We start from the raw sequence: 8,630 nt of genomic DNA, 5'->3' as shown, positions 1-8,630 counted from the left end.
AGGAAAGCTGACCACTTCATAAGGTCCTCTCCATAATGATTGCAATTTTTGGCCGGTACCTGTAGGGTTGGCTTTCACAAGAACCATGTCACCCCACATTGGTTGCCATTCCTTTGATTGTTTGTCATAAATCTCCTTGCGTTTTTGTTTCGATACGAGCAAATTATCACGTGCTTTATCGTGAAAGTACTTTAGGGTAGATTTAAGTTCGCCGGCATAATCGGAGTAGGTCAATTCCATATCTCTCATTCTGTAGATTGAGTTTGGAATTCTTGCGGCTCTGCCATACAATAATTCAAATGGAGTAAAACCGGTAGAAGAATTGAGTGTAGTATTATATTGGAATGTAAAATGCGGAAGAAGTTGATCCCATGTTTGAGGATCTCCGCCAATGAATTGCCGTAAATATATTTTCAACTCTCTGTTAGATCTTTCTACAAGGTTTGCTTGTGGATGATAGGCAGTAGTTGTAATCTTTTTAATTTTCAAAATTTTACAAACATTTTTCATCAATTGGCTAACAAAGTTTGTACCATTATCAGTTACAAGTTCTTTTGGTGCTCCAAACTTGCAAATGAAACTATTCACAAATGTTTTGGCAACTGTTTGACTTTCCTGGTTTTCCATTGCAGCTACTGTTAGATATCTAGTCAAATCATCTTGTATTACCAATCCATATTTATTGCCGCTATTAGATTCGGGTAATACAATGATATCCATAAAAATCTTTTCAAAAGGTTCTGTGGACGTGGTCGTGATCTTCATTGGAATTTTATTTGCAGCACTAATTTTGTTCTTTTGGCACGAGTCACACTGTTTGACATAGTTTTCTATATCTCTGCGCATATTCTCCCATTTGAAAAGTGGATGTATGCGCTTTAGCATGCGTTTGCTTCCGACATGTCCACCTAGTGGGCTGTCATGAAATTCTTGTAAGACAGTTTCTCTTTCCTCTGGTGCTACCCACATTCGATCCTTTTCGGGAGCATATAATGTGAAAAGTTTGTTGAACTTTTCTGCAATAAATCTCAAAACATCCATATATGGGGGTGTTTGAAGATTTCTAAATGATATGATTTGTACATTTTCCGCATCTTTCGCGTATTGAGGACTATTGGTAAATGCATCTACTAGTTCTTCGTATAAAACTTTAGTATCACTTTTAGATCTTTTGTTTCCATTTAAAATTATTCCCCATAACTTTTTATTTGGGATTGAAAATACATTTCCTTTCAAGTAATCTTTAAAACCATGTGGTAGGTCAACGAATTCACTTAATTCTTTATGTGCTGACCTGCTATTCAAAATCAAAAATGTTGTATCTGTACTTTCCTCTGATATTATATTCCTTGAAAATGTAAGTCTTTTAATATTCAATTGATCACTTAAAGCGTTCCTGAATTCATCGCTTGGAACAGTTTTGCATGGCCCCTTGTGTTCATCCATAGCAAAATCAATATTATCTAGTCCGTCCATTTGTGGATTCCAGTTGGAGTTTTGCCTGGGGTTTGAATGTTTATCTACTACGTCTTTGGATGTATTGAATCGTTCAACATTTGTAGTCTTAGAATTTACTTGCTCCCTTTGCTTTTCATCGTGCTGTTGTCGTTTTTGTTGTCTGGTCACGACAGCAACAACATTAGAATTTTCCTCGGGTTCGCTTTCTGTATGAAGCCTGGATAAGAAATCAGCTACTACATTATCCCTGACATTATCTTTCCCTTGTTTGTATCGAATATCGCATTCTAAACCTTGTAATTTTAACCTTAATCTTGTCAAGGTTGGTGAAGTTTCCTTGAGATGCCATAAAGAGATTAATGGCCTATGATCGGTATATACAATGAACTTTTGATTGTAAATGTAATGCCTAAAATAATTTACTGCCCATACGATTGCTAGTAATTCCTTTTCAATCGTATGATAGTTCCGTTCAGCTCCAACAAGTCCCCTGCTTGCATAAGCATCAGTCGTAAGAACAAATGTATCTTTGTAATTTGGTCTCACTAATAAAGAGTCAGATGTTAAAAAACATTTCAATTTTTCAAATGCATGTTTACATTCTTCTGTCCAATTAAATTTTACGTTTTTCCTCAACAAATCGTTAAGAGGTTTTCGAATCTCCGCAATCTTTGGAATAAATTTACCGTAAAAATTTACGGTTCCTAAAAATGATCGAACTTGTTTAATTGTTTTTGGTACAGGCATATTTTTAATAGCTTTTATGTTGTCCGTTAATGGACGAATTCCATGTTTATCTACTGCATGTCCCAAAAACTTCAAATCTGTTTTCAAAATTTGGCATTTAGTAGGTTCAACTTTTAAGTTATGCCTACGAAGAGCCTCCAATACCTTTTTCAGATTTTCGTTGTGTTCCTCAATTGTACTGCCAAAGACAATGATATCGTCCAAATAAACGATAGCTTTTACATCTTTAATTTCGAACAACACTGTGTTCATTAACTTCTGGAAAGTTGATGGACTATTTCTGAGTCCCATAGGCATTCTTGTGAATTCAAAATGTCCTTTCGTGGTTGAAAATGCTGTTTTAGCAGCATCTTTCGGATTAATGGGTACTTGATAAAAACCTGATTTCAAATCAATTGTCGAGAAATATTGACTATCCCCTAAACTGTCCAGAATGTCATTGATAAGGGGTATCGGATATACGAAGGGTTTAGTGACTAGATTCAAAGCTCTAAAGTCTACTACGATTCTATACTTTTTATTTCCTTCTGAATCTAAATCTTTTTTTGGTATACACAGAACCGGTGCATTCCAAGGACTTTTGCTGGGCTTTATAATCCCTTGCCTGTGCATTTCCTCAATTTCTGCATTAATTTGCTTCTTTGTGGACTCCGGGAATCTGTACTGTCGTTTGTTAATCGGTACGTTAGTTGTAGTCTCAATTTCATGTACTGCTGCATTTGTAATCGTTAGTTGATCTCCTTTCAGATAAAAGACATCGCTGTAATGTGTCATGATTTCTTCCATTGCGTTAAAATTAGCTTTGTTTAAATGAGTTAAATTAATCGTTTCCACTAATTTTGTGAGACGGTTTTTACCTTCCATTTGTGGTTGACTTCTGTTATCTAATAAGCTGAGGTCTTGGTCTGAATCCAAATCTTCGAGGAAAACTTTATCAATATCCGTCGTTGTTTCTACGAGATATTTGTTAACATTATGATCTGAAGATTGTCCTTCTGCTTTCGCTTCCCAATTTGCGGAGTCGTCATTGAAATTTTTATCAGTAAAATTTGTTCTCTGATCATGTATTATATTAATGTTGTTTGCATTATCTCTTTTGTCTTCGACGTTGCACTTGTTATGTGGAAAATGTTTCGTATTTCCCATTGTGGTATCTTTAAAAATATTTGTTGCATTTCTTATGCTTTGTTGAGATTTATTCTGGAATTAAACACTATTTTCTGTAACCATCCTTGTGCGGTTATTATAATTGTTTTCATGCACCCTGTGTGCTAAATCTAATTTCCCATGTTGTTGGCTTACAACATTGCTGTAGTTAACTGATTCGGTTTGACATTCTTTTTCTGACTTAATTAAACGTTTATTGATATTATATGTATTCATAGTATGAGGGGAGTTTTCATTCATATTTAATAATTTTGTACATTCTTCAGTTTTTCTTAAAGCAATATATTTGAACCGTGGTCCAACATACAATGTGTTTTGCTTCAGAAAATCAGCTCCAATAATGCCTGGAACACATAAGTTCTTAATAATGTAAAACTTAATATTATAATGAGAGTTTCCTATTTTAAGTTTCACTACCGTCGATCCAATCGATTTTGTTTGAGAATTAGCAAATCCCAGAAGTGTTTCTTTATCATTATAGTTGATGTTTTCTACTCCAATCCTAAAAGCAGTATCCCATCTTAATAAGTTGAAGCATGACCCAGAATCAAGTAAATATTTTATCACTGTTTTCGGCTTTGCAACAGATGCAATATTTAGTAAAAATAAATTGTTGCCTGAATGTTCGATGTACAATCTTTCATGGGCCGGCATACAATTTTTAATTCCATTTACAATGCTTTCCGGTAGTTCTTGAAAATTATTTTTCTCAAAATTTGCATTCCGAGATAAATTCTGTTTTCCATTGATGTTATTAGTTTGGTTGCGCTCTCTGTAATAATTTGTGCGGGGTGTTCGCACAACATGTACGAACCCCCTGGAATCACGTTTTTTGGGTATGTTATCTTATTATGCGGACTTTGAACATAGCCATTAGAATACCTTTTATTTCGCAAACGGAGGTTTTGTACTGGTAGAAATTTATTTTGGTTGTCATTGATTTTGTTATTTTTCTTCGTTTCTAATAACTCTAAAGTTGTTACTCTTGCAAAGATTTCATCGATTTCATTTCCATCATCGATCTCTTTTTTAAGCCAAGTTAGTAATTCAGGAAGTGTTTTTTCTCTTTGCGATTTCCCAGCATGAGCTAAACTTCGATCGCGTAATCCTCCCAAGAAATGTTTGCGTAACGAATTCGTCGCATATCTTCCCTGGTTAGCTACCCACTTGTGTAAATCTTCTACTCTGATTCTGTAATCATCGAACGATTCATTTTCCCTTTGTAGTAATGTTTCAATTTCCTTCATAAGAGTAGCGGCACTCTTTTCGAATTTAAACTCATCCTCTAGATTGCGTTTAACTTCGGGCCAAGTATTTGCCTCAATTTTCGAAATCAACTTTAGCGCTTTACCTGTAAGTTTCAAATAAACCACATTCAGAAGCGGAGTATGATCTTCTCCTTCCAATTGTTCTGCAAACAGCTCAATTTGTCTAATAAAAACTTCCAATTCATATGGATTCCCATCAAATTGTGGAATACATTGGAGGGCTGTTATTTGTGAAAACGCTGCCATTTTAATTTTCAAAGTATCAGTACCGTAAAGAAAACTATATTCTCGCATAAATAATGATTTTTGATAGCTAAATTAACTGTGTTTTCCACTCAGTACTCCAAAGTCTCACTTTTACATGTAGAATTTTGTAAAAATCCATCTTTCGATATTAAAAATCAATCTGATATGTTCCACACGGCTTTTTCCATCATGTTCATGCTCCTAAGATTTCAATCTGTAACCCCTTTTTTTTTAGATTTAATGTGTTTTTCAGGGCACTAATAAAGTTACTCCAAAATGAAAATGTGATTCTCCACTTGCAATTGATAATTGGAACCCCAGTATTGAACTAAGGAAAATACGGTTTCACGGAAAAATATTAAGGAAATTCGCTGAAAAACTATCATAGTTACCCCGTTTTACGGTACCAAAAATATTCAGATGAAATTACTGCTGGTCACAATATTTTGACCACCAAAAACCATAAGTTGTATTCAGACATAAATGGTGCATCGTGTGGAATGTCATTAATCGCACATTTTGAAACCCTGCTTTAATTTTATTGCCATCTCTCCACCGTTCTGTTAACTTTCAATCGCGACCGCGAGCGAGCGACGGCCAAGCTGCTGTTTCAGCAAAGTGATATGTGCTGTGCTGTTCGTCCGACGGTACACGGAGAAAAAACAGCACAGTTTGGAACAACCAAAGTTTTTGTTGAATTTCAAGCTTGCATTTTTGTTCTTCTCAATTGGGATTTTGTTGTTTCAATGCGACGTCGTTGTTTGCAACAAACTTGATGCATTAGTTGTTTCTACCATTAGATATTGGTAAACTCAACGTTGTTTCATGATAGCTTCAAATTATATTATTGGTTGTTTAAAACTGGAATATGGTATGATTTTATCATATTTTAGGTAGTTCATGATTGTTGTGAGAAAAGAGAATCAAACTAGTGTCTTAGTTAGGTTCAACAAAACTACTGCGTTTAATTGATGCAACATTTTGTTTGAAAACAATTCAAGTTAATATTTTGTTAGAATCAACCTAAAGCTTCACATTGGCGGTTCCACCGCCGTGATAGCTTCGTTCTACGCTCGATCTACGCCATATTGTAAAATAATCACATTCACCGAGTTCATCGGAGCTACTTCTGCTCCCCTGAAAAACGTACAATAAATGTAAGTATTTTTATTTCAAAATTAGTAAATTAGGAAGCTTAATTAATTACTTATTCACAGATACATTGTGGTGCTGCGCGTGGAACGGATTGAAGTAACATCAAAAACATTAGATCGCGTGAGTGAAATTTTTGGGTTGATTTTTTTGTGAGCTTGCCAACAGAATAGCTATGAAATTTACGCGTTAAATTTTCATCTTTTTACAGGTATGAAATGCTTTAATTAATAGACCGATGTGGCATTATGGATTTCCCCACGCATCAAGCAGTTTTTTCAACATCCTTCGAGCCTCCAATGTGCATTTAAAAAAATATTATGTGCTTACAAAGATCATCTGATTCTGAAAGAAGATTACAAATATAGCAATGAATAGAACGAAGCTTTAAATTTGTCTTGTTTTTATTAAAAGCAAAAAATATGGCCAGTTCCCGGGAACTAGAAAACCTGGATAAATTAACAATGAGATTAGTTGTTTTAACCAAAGCATTTATTCCATTCTAATTTGTTTTTGGTTCTTCCAAACTATTTTTCATAGTTTGAGATAACCAAATCTTTGGGTTGTTTTCAAGTTGTTCAACATCTGTCAAATGATATGACTAATATTTTGGTTGTTTGGAACAAATATTCGTTGAACCTAATGATACAGTCATGAAAAATGTAACGTACAATTTTAGTTTGTGATTACCTACACGAATGGTAAAACTAAACTAATATTATGATTGTGCAAATTATAACCTGGAGTTTTGGTTGAAACTGGCCAAACTTTGGTTATGTTTACCATATTTTTTTCTCCGTGTAGTTTGAAAACGATGCGAGACGTGGAGGACTACCCACTGGTAATTTATTAAGAGAAGTATCATTCTTTGAGTTTTATTTCTTTTTGTAATTGTAAATCTTTTTAGGTATTCGCGGAAAGAAATTTGGTTAGTGACAATTACAGTGAGTTTCGGTGCATATTTTGTTATTATCATGTGAGTAGTAAAACCACTTTTATATTTCTTTTCGTTACTATTTAGGGATCAGGGCTGAGCAAAAAAAAAATGTTCTTAGAAATTGTTCATTTTTACTTGAACCAGAATTTAAAATTTTCATTTTCAATAAGTGAAATTAACGTGAATTTTGAAAATTCCCAACTGAGGGATAAAAATAAAATTCATTTTGGTGAATTTTTTCACTTATTCATTCGTTTTTCTGTCACTGACAATTTTCACAAAGTTTTTGTGTGAGAAGATGAAGGCCCTGTTTTAGTGGCTTTTCATGATGATCTTTTGTGAAAAATTGTACTTTTTTAACATATAGTAATGTATTTTTTTTAACAAATCAATTTAATATATTTTTTTTAAACGTATATTAGAAACACAGGATTATAACAAATTGCCAAGGGTCTTTTCGTAATAGAATTTTACTTGATTGCTTTTAAGCATAGAGAGTCTTCGTGCCTGCCACACATTGTTATTTAAATGTAAAATGGTCATTAGCGATGAAAATGTTCAGTAAAATAACTGTGGAAATGCTCATTGAGAGGCTGGCTCCGTTCCAGCTGGGAAGTTACGATACGGAGAAGGTGAAGGAGAATCGTGATATTTGCATATCAATGGGTATTCATGTGTACTAGAATTTGCTATAAAATAATGCCTTTGAATGTTGATTATAAGTTAGACCGTTCCATCACTCACCACACAGTGTTCTGCTAGGTATTCTCTTGAAGTATGCATTAAAGAAGAACAATTATTCTTAAAAATTACTGATTGTACTCACCAATTATTCGGCATCATTTTGCAACTGATTTTCCTGAATCCGATGAAGATACTTATGGAGATGATCAGGCAGTTATCGGCATTCAATCGGCAGCATCCTGTTGTTTTAAGTAGCATCTCCGAAGTGCTCGGTGGGGTCAATCCTTGTTCGTCCCTCACTAGTTCACTTTCCCATTTGGGCGAATTACGCTACTATACTGTGTCTTCAATTCTTCGCTATTATCTGAGTTTTTAATTTTCTTCTGCACTTAACACATTGTTCACAGACTATTTGGCGGCCAACGTTTTTAAAATACTTGTAGTTTCTTGTTTACTTGAAGAAAATGATTCGTTGATAAAGCTCACTTTAGGACGCCAATAGCCTTTCTTCACTTAACTTTTTTCCACACGCGAACACAGCCAGAAACGGCGTACCGGCACTACTTGATTTTCGCGCTTTACCGCTGTCACCAAATCAGAGCGTTAATGATTAATCATAAATTTAATCATGATTAATGATTAATGATTAAGATTAATCAAAATCATTAATCATAATCACCAAAAAATCTCATTTAATCATTAATCATTAGTCTTAATCACACTGTTTTTGCAACCTAATCATTAATCAGTAATCATAATCACGAGAAAAAATATTAATCAATCATTAATCATTCATCACCAAAAATGATTCATCATATAAAGTTTATGATCCAATTTAAATTGGTTCAAATGCTGTTCTAAATAATATAATTTATGATTATTTTTTCAAAAATCTCCCGGTCAGAGTTACCTTTTACTTTCGAACTTCAAAAACATGTTAAATAATAAATATATTTTAATCATTTCCAGTT

The 8,630-nt window shown here is 33.9% G+C and overlaps 1 long non-coding RNA gene across 1 annotated transcript; it reads left to right on the top strand.

The window, feature by feature from the left end:
- The first annotated feature begins 5,542 nt into the window (after window positions 1–5,542).
- Window positions 5,543–6,837, top strand: LOC115255530 (uncharacterized). Its single transcript, XR_003892210.2, has 3 exons — window positions 5,543–6,043; window positions 6,104–6,161; window positions 6,250–6,837. It is a non-coding gene; the product is annotated as an uncharacterized LOC115255530 (long non-coding RNA).
- The last annotated feature ends 1,793 nt before the right edge of the window (window positions 6,838–8,630 follow it).

Source organism: Aedes albopictus, chromosome 2, assembly GCF_035046485.1.
Source record: "Aedes albopictus strain Foshan chromosome 2, AalbF5, whole genome shotgun sequence".
Taxonomy (NCBI): Eukaryota; Metazoa; Arthropoda; class Insecta; order Diptera; family Culicidae; genus Aedes; species Aedes albopictus.
The sequence above is the reverse complement of the archived record's forward strand: the minus strand, read 5'-3'. Positions and strand labels throughout refer to the sequence as shown.